The following is a 6,431-nucleotide window of genomic DNA, read 5'->3' as shown; positions in this document are numbered from 1 at the left end:
AGCCCCTCAGTGGTGTGGAAATGTCGCCTCCTGCTTCAAGGAAAAGAAGGAAGGTTTGAGGGATCTCCTTGTTTGGCTTCACATGGGCCTCTGACTCAGAATAGTTGCAGCAGCCAGATGGCCTAACTCCCTCTGTGGGAAGGAAGCAGTGAGGAACAATGTCTGATTTTTTTGAGGGGGAAACCCTGTTTCCTCAAGTCTTTGTTTTGGGTTTGTTTTAACTGCACCTGCGTTTCTTGCAGGCTTTCACAAAGAGACTTCCTTTAGAGAGTCACAGTATTTCAAGTCAAGCTGTGCCCCCCAACACCCGCAGGGAAATGTTTGCAAACTCATCCTTTGTTAGCCCACCAGACATTGTTCCACTGACATTGATTGAAATAGTCATTTCCTTTGGGAAGCCTTTGCCATGGAAACAAACTTGGGGCTTGGATGTGAATGTCTGAGAGAGGAGGGGGCCTACAGCTACTGTGGCTACAGCTTCTAGTGGCTCCCAGCCTTTGTTGTAGGGCAATCAAGTCAAAGGAACAGGTTCCCACTGCCTTGGCTGATGCTAAGAGGTGAGGCTGAGTCTTACATCTGGGCTGCCTGGATACTTCCTAAGACTGTTGTAATTACTAACTAGCACACTAAAGGGCACACTGCCAATAAGGCTTGTAGGTTAGTGGATAACCCAGGTAGATTTCTTACCATGAATTACATATAATTCCAACTATAGGCTATAGTTCCAACTTTGTGAACATTTAGTGTGTCTACACAGTTCATTCAAGCTGTTATACCCGAGGCTGGATAACATATGAAGAACGGAAATCTAATTTTTGTGCTTTGACTGTGGAGAAGGTGCCATCTGTGACAGTACTTCTGAAATCACTTCGGAGGTTACAAAGCCCCTAGAAGAGTTCAATTTGATTTTTTGAATAAACACATTTCCAGGAAATCGTGAGCTTCCTGAAGTTAAGGGCCATTGTCTCTGTGGCAGTTAACACAATGCCTGGTGCATGCTGGGCTCTCAACACCTTTTTGCTCAACAAATAAAAGGAAGAAGTTGAGATCCTGAAGGCGGCCACTGAGAACCTAAGCAGAAAAAGAGATAACGCGGTCCTGGGTTTGGGAAAGAGAAGAAAACGCTGAGGGGTGATGTGCCGACTTTTGGTACAACTCTCAGCGCACACACACCGACACACTATCCTTGTGCAAATTAGGGAGGAGGTTGAGTCTTAGGGTGTTGCCTAAGGAGTGCTGGTCACAGGAGCAGGAAGGAGAGGTGATTCCTAAAGTACAGATCTCAGCAGATGCGACTCAGTGGCACAGAACGAGAAAGACCACACTGCCAATGAGCTGTGGCTCTTGGATCCATCCGGCCGTTGAAATAAATATCAGCCATCTTGTCCCATTCTCCAGTGTTAAATGTGAGACAATAGTTGCTTTAAAACAGACCGTAGGCCATGGAATGTTACTGCAGAAGATGACTAATTTTGGTGCTCCATAAAGGAACACTGAAGTAGAAATGTCTCGTTTCTTTAGAAAGTTAGTTTATGTCAAATGATGTTTTGCTGGGGCACACAGGTGAAATGATGTTTTGACATAGCAAACATGTGAAAGGAGGCTTGATGAAGGGGTATAAATGTGACCCCACAGACAGTGGGAGGTGTGAGCACTGAGCATTGGTTTGGTTTGCTCCACCTCACAATTCTTCACTATCAACACACTTGTATTGGTTTGTCTTACATAGCATTGTTGAGCTCAACTTGTGGTAATGCTGCCATAGAGAGAAGCTCACCCAAGAACTGCCTATGAGGTTTCTGCAGCCTCACCTCAGGCCTACTGACAAGCCTAACCATTTCTTCAGGATTGAACTACAACTGCTGGTTTGTGCCTGGTGTCAGCCTGCCAAAAGTAATGATCTTTAGCTGTTAGTTCGTGTGTGCTGTCTGCCTGCCTAGAGGACTGGTCTGCAGATTCTGATTCAGATTTGGTGCTTGCTACAGGACTAAACTGCTGCCAAAGAAGATGGAGTTCAGCCCCCAAAGAAGTAATGCTGAACAGGTCCACTTCCCCCCTATCCTAATAACTTTTCTCTTCCACTACCTCTGCTTGGTGGTGGGCTAAAGGAGAGGTTAAACCCTTATTAAAAGTAGGTTGCATAAGTTTTATGCATACAGAACACACTAACAAAGTGTTAATTTGGCTAGACGATTTCTTTTTGCAAACAAAGGTGTGCCAGAATGCACATTGGTCTATCGAGCAGCATACTTGACCAAAATGGACTCCATCTTTCATCCCTGATGTAGGTAGGCGTTGATGACGTTTCAGCCCGTTGGTTCAAGTTTAACTTCACGATCCTATGCAATTGGCTAATGGGCACAAAGGAAGGGGACTCAGAACAATATGGGCTATGTTTGATAGAAACCATTTTTCAACCTACCTATTTTGCTGGCACCCAGTTGCCAAGCAGAAGAGTTAAGTCAGACCACCTGAAGTGGCAAACCCGTCAGTATATCACAGGACCTAGGCAGACAATTCTGCTTATGATGTGACATGCGCGAGACATCAAGAGATTGTTTGCTAGGTCTGTGACTTTGAGAATGACAGACAGTTCTGGTTTGCACGGAGTTTCTATGTTACGCTGACAGCAATTCATCAGACAGGGGACAATCTAGGCAGGGCCTCCAAGCTCTGAAAACATTTTCCAGAGCTATTCACCAGACCCAGCTTACATCCTCTGTACATAATGCACACGATACAGCATGCTTTTCTTTAGAATTTTCTTAACATGCGTCAAATCCAGTGCTTTGCTTCCATAGACAGATAGCATCATCCCAGGGAGGGTGGGCATAGGACAAATGTTCTAGAGCTCAAAGAAGCTCATGAATCTCTTACATACATGTGTGCCTTTGCTCTCCAAATAGATACTTGGTTCAGTGAAGCATAACCATTTCTTTAAGTGTAGCCCTCATATACCATATTGTTTTGCATATAATTAGTGCTCCATAAATAATGGTAAATTTTAATAAGCTGGACATTGCACTCTATGGCGCGTGTGCATGTCTGGTCTTACCAACTGCTTGCATTATATATATTTATAATATATGTAAAGTATTTATATTTATTTTATATTTTAATTATTTTATTAGCCTTTTTATTATATTTTACTATTTCACTTGTTTTATATTATATTATATATTTATAATATATTTATATATACATATAATATATAAACATTTAAATATAACATTTTATCTTTATTCTTGCATGTAATATACATGTATTTATATGTTTATAATATATAAAATAAATGTATAATATATAAAGTCACAAATATATACATATATATGTGCATATACAAGTATGTACATATAGATGTATATACATATGTATATATATATAAATATATGTGTATACACATATATACAAATATGTATATATTTGGGTATTATATATATTTAATATATATAAAGTTAAACAAACCCAAAATTTATTCAAAGAGGATGATTTTATTAGAATTTAAAAGAAAACTCCAGGACAGTCAGGCTGTCGCTTTCAGGAGCTCCCGGGAGTAAAATGGAGAAGAATGTGCCATCCTTCCTTGGATCTTGGTTTTATAAAGCTCCCTCCACCCTTTTTCTTCCCCTGTAGGATCTGGCTCTTTGCCTGGGAAGGACTAGTGTGCAGCTACATCCTAATCTCACATGGCCTTGCAGTTCTGCAGCAGCAGCAGACTCACCATGGCCTCGAGTTTAAGTTTCATCTGAAAGGATGCTGAGCACAGGTGCCTGGGTTAGTCTCTCTGCTTTGGTGGTAAACTTGTGGTATAGAAGGCAGAGCCCAGGCTCCCTGTGTCTCTGTACTGCCAATCCTACCATAGCACTGGGCATTAGAAATGCTGTTTACAAGTAGAACCTAAGAGTAGTTTTAATCAGAAAGCCACTCACTTATCTTGAACAGTCAGGAGGGCTGAGTGGTGACAGGTCAGGACAACATCTCCTCACCTTCCGTCATCCTTCGTTCAGCACTCAGTCTGTCTCCTGGCTGGCCAGCTCACTGTGGCGGAATCCCCAGTGACACCAGGCAAGCTGTCTTTGTACCGTGTCATCCCTGAAAGTATGGTCATGGAGGTCTTCTCTTGCTCCTGTTTCTACCAGAGAGAAAGATACTTTGCCCAAAGCCACCCAAGAGCATTTAAAACACAGCTCTTACTGCAAAAGGAACGACAGATTTTTCTTGAACCAAATATAACTGACAGTATCCCAGAACACAGATTCAGTTTCTAACATGGGATTGTTTTCAGGAAGATTTTTGTAGTTGTGGAATGAGAGAAGATCATGCATAAAGACAATTTTCAAATACATTGGTACAAACATCAGGTAGACAAGTTGCAGCCAAGTAGGGAAATCTGTGTTAGGTCTTAGGTGCTGTCTGATGACATTCTTTGTTTTGGGGCTGATGGAAGCTACTGGACTGTTCATACATTCCAAACGGCAGGACCATGGTGGTGCCCCCTTTTAATCCCAGCATCTCAGCCTGACCTATAGGTGAATTCCAGGACATCCCCCCAAAACTTTACCCTTTAGTCACAAACATGTTAAGTCAGACACAGAGGTGATAGAGAATGGCTTTTAAGTGGCTAAAGAGAATTCAACAAGTTTGTCATTTTTGTTTTTTTGTTTTTAAATATGTAACTCCTTATGAATGTGTGTGTCATCCTTGAACAGGGGCCATGCTAATCTTCTCTGTATTCTTCCAAGTTTAGTATATGTGCTGCCCAAGCGAGCACTCTGTGGTTGCTTTTAAGGCTTATCTGCGGGAAAGAGCTGACTCTGGTGTCCCTCAGCTGATGTGCCAGAACTGGGCGGTTTAAAGCTGAAGGGTGAGCATTGTCTTCTTCAGATGCACATTGCTGTCTCAGCTTTCTTCACTTGGAGGTTTCTGCTCCTCTAAATCTCCAGAGCTGCCAGGAAGAGAGACAGCAAATGGCCTCCCAAGCCCCCACTGGCAGGCCCCAGGTAAGAGTTCAGAACCTAAAGGATGAGAGGCCCCAGGGGCCACAAAGTCTCAACTAGTGACTCTGTCTCCTCCTGTCTGCGTGGCCTGCCAGTCTGTGAGCTCGCTTGCCTCTTGTCTTCCTCTCTTCTAGCCCCTCTTCTCTTTCTTTAAAGCTCTGGTCCTCTTGGTCAGCTACAGGGAAGACTGCGACCTGTGACCTGGCTGGCAGCAAATAGGGAAACAGGAAACAGCTACAAGGTCATATAAGATCAAGCCCAGCCCCATCAATAATCTGGGGGCCGGAGGAGTGAGGATGCACACGTTTCCCTCCCTCCCTTGTCCCCCTCCCCGATTCCCAGGGCAGACTCAGCCCACCATGTTGCCCTTTCGACCACCCTGTTTCTGGGCAAGGGTATCTATCAGAGCATCCTTTCTTACAATCTGCCACTTTGGCATCAGGATCATTTTGAGCCAAAGATACGCTAAAACCAACAGATGCAAGGGGGGCATTCTCAGCCCTATCTCTCTGCAGATGGAGGTAAAAAACTCTCATGTTCGAGAGTCCCCCTTAGCAGCAGAAAGGAAGCAATTTGTAAACCACTCAGAAAATTGCATGGTCACAGAGAAGGTGGTAGCTCTTTTCACAAAGCATCTTTCACGCCTTCATCTATGGCTTCGGATCACCTTTTGTTAAGGACCAAACTTTTTCTTTCTTCCCTTTCAGACTGGAATGCTTTGCAAGGCTGGGTGTCCTCTTTTCTCTAATATTGGTTCCCAGAGCAGACCAACAGAGGAGGGGGGCATCTCTACCCAGTGGATCTCATACTTCCTAATGGTGCTACCTTTCAATACAGCTCTTCAAGTTGTGGTGACCCTCATCCATAAAACTATTTTTGTTGCTTCTTCGTAACTGTAATTTCGCAGTTATGGATCACAATATAAATATCTGGTATGCAGGATATCTGATATGTGAAAGGATCGCTCTCTCCTCAAAGGGGCTGCAATCCACAGGTTGAGAACAGCTGCTCTGCCCCCTTGATCCAATTTTGAGGTGCTGTCTTCTCAGCTCTGGGGCCTGCAATACCAGTGCAACACTGGTTGTTTTAGAGTTTCATTGTCTGAATGGTACCAAGACCCTCAAAGTGCCAGAGTGTTGATTATTTGTTACTGGTCACTCTTTGGGTGTCCTCTAATCTTTTCCCCTATAGCCCTGGGCAGGTATGGAGGCCACTCTGTCCTCTGAGCCCAGGAGGGCCCTGGATACTCAGGCATCCAGGGGTCCTGTGGGCATCCTGGAGCTGTGCTCCAGAGCAGGATACAGCCCATCTTGGTACCTCTTTTCCTTTTCTTTTCTTTTCTTTCCTTTCCTTTCCTTTCCTTTCCTTTCCTTTCCTTTCCTTTCCTTTCCTTTCCTTTCCTTTCCTTTCCTTTCCTTTCCTTTCCTTTCCTTT

At 43.7% G+C, this 6,431-nt stretch overlaps 1 non-coding gene across 1 annotated transcript; it reads right to left on the bottom strand.

Moving 5' to 3' along the window:
* Window positions 1-4,664: 4,664 nt before the first annotated feature.
* Window positions 4,665-4,771, bottom strand: LOC115064519. Its single transcript, XR_003844350.1, has one exon. It is a non-coding gene; the product is annotated as a U6 spliceosomal RNA (small nuclear RNA).
* Between the last annotated feature and the right edge of the window lie 1,660 nt (window positions 4,772-6,431).

Source organism: Mus pahari, chromosome 7 (genome assembly GCF_900095145.1).
Source record: "Mus pahari chromosome 7, PAHARI_EIJ_v1.1, whole genome shotgun sequence".
Lineage (NCBI taxonomy): Eukaryota > Metazoa > Chordata > Mammalia > Rodentia > Muridae > Mus > Mus pahari.
Note: the sequence above shows the minus strand (reverse complement) of the source record. Positions and strands in the feature narration are given on the sequence as shown.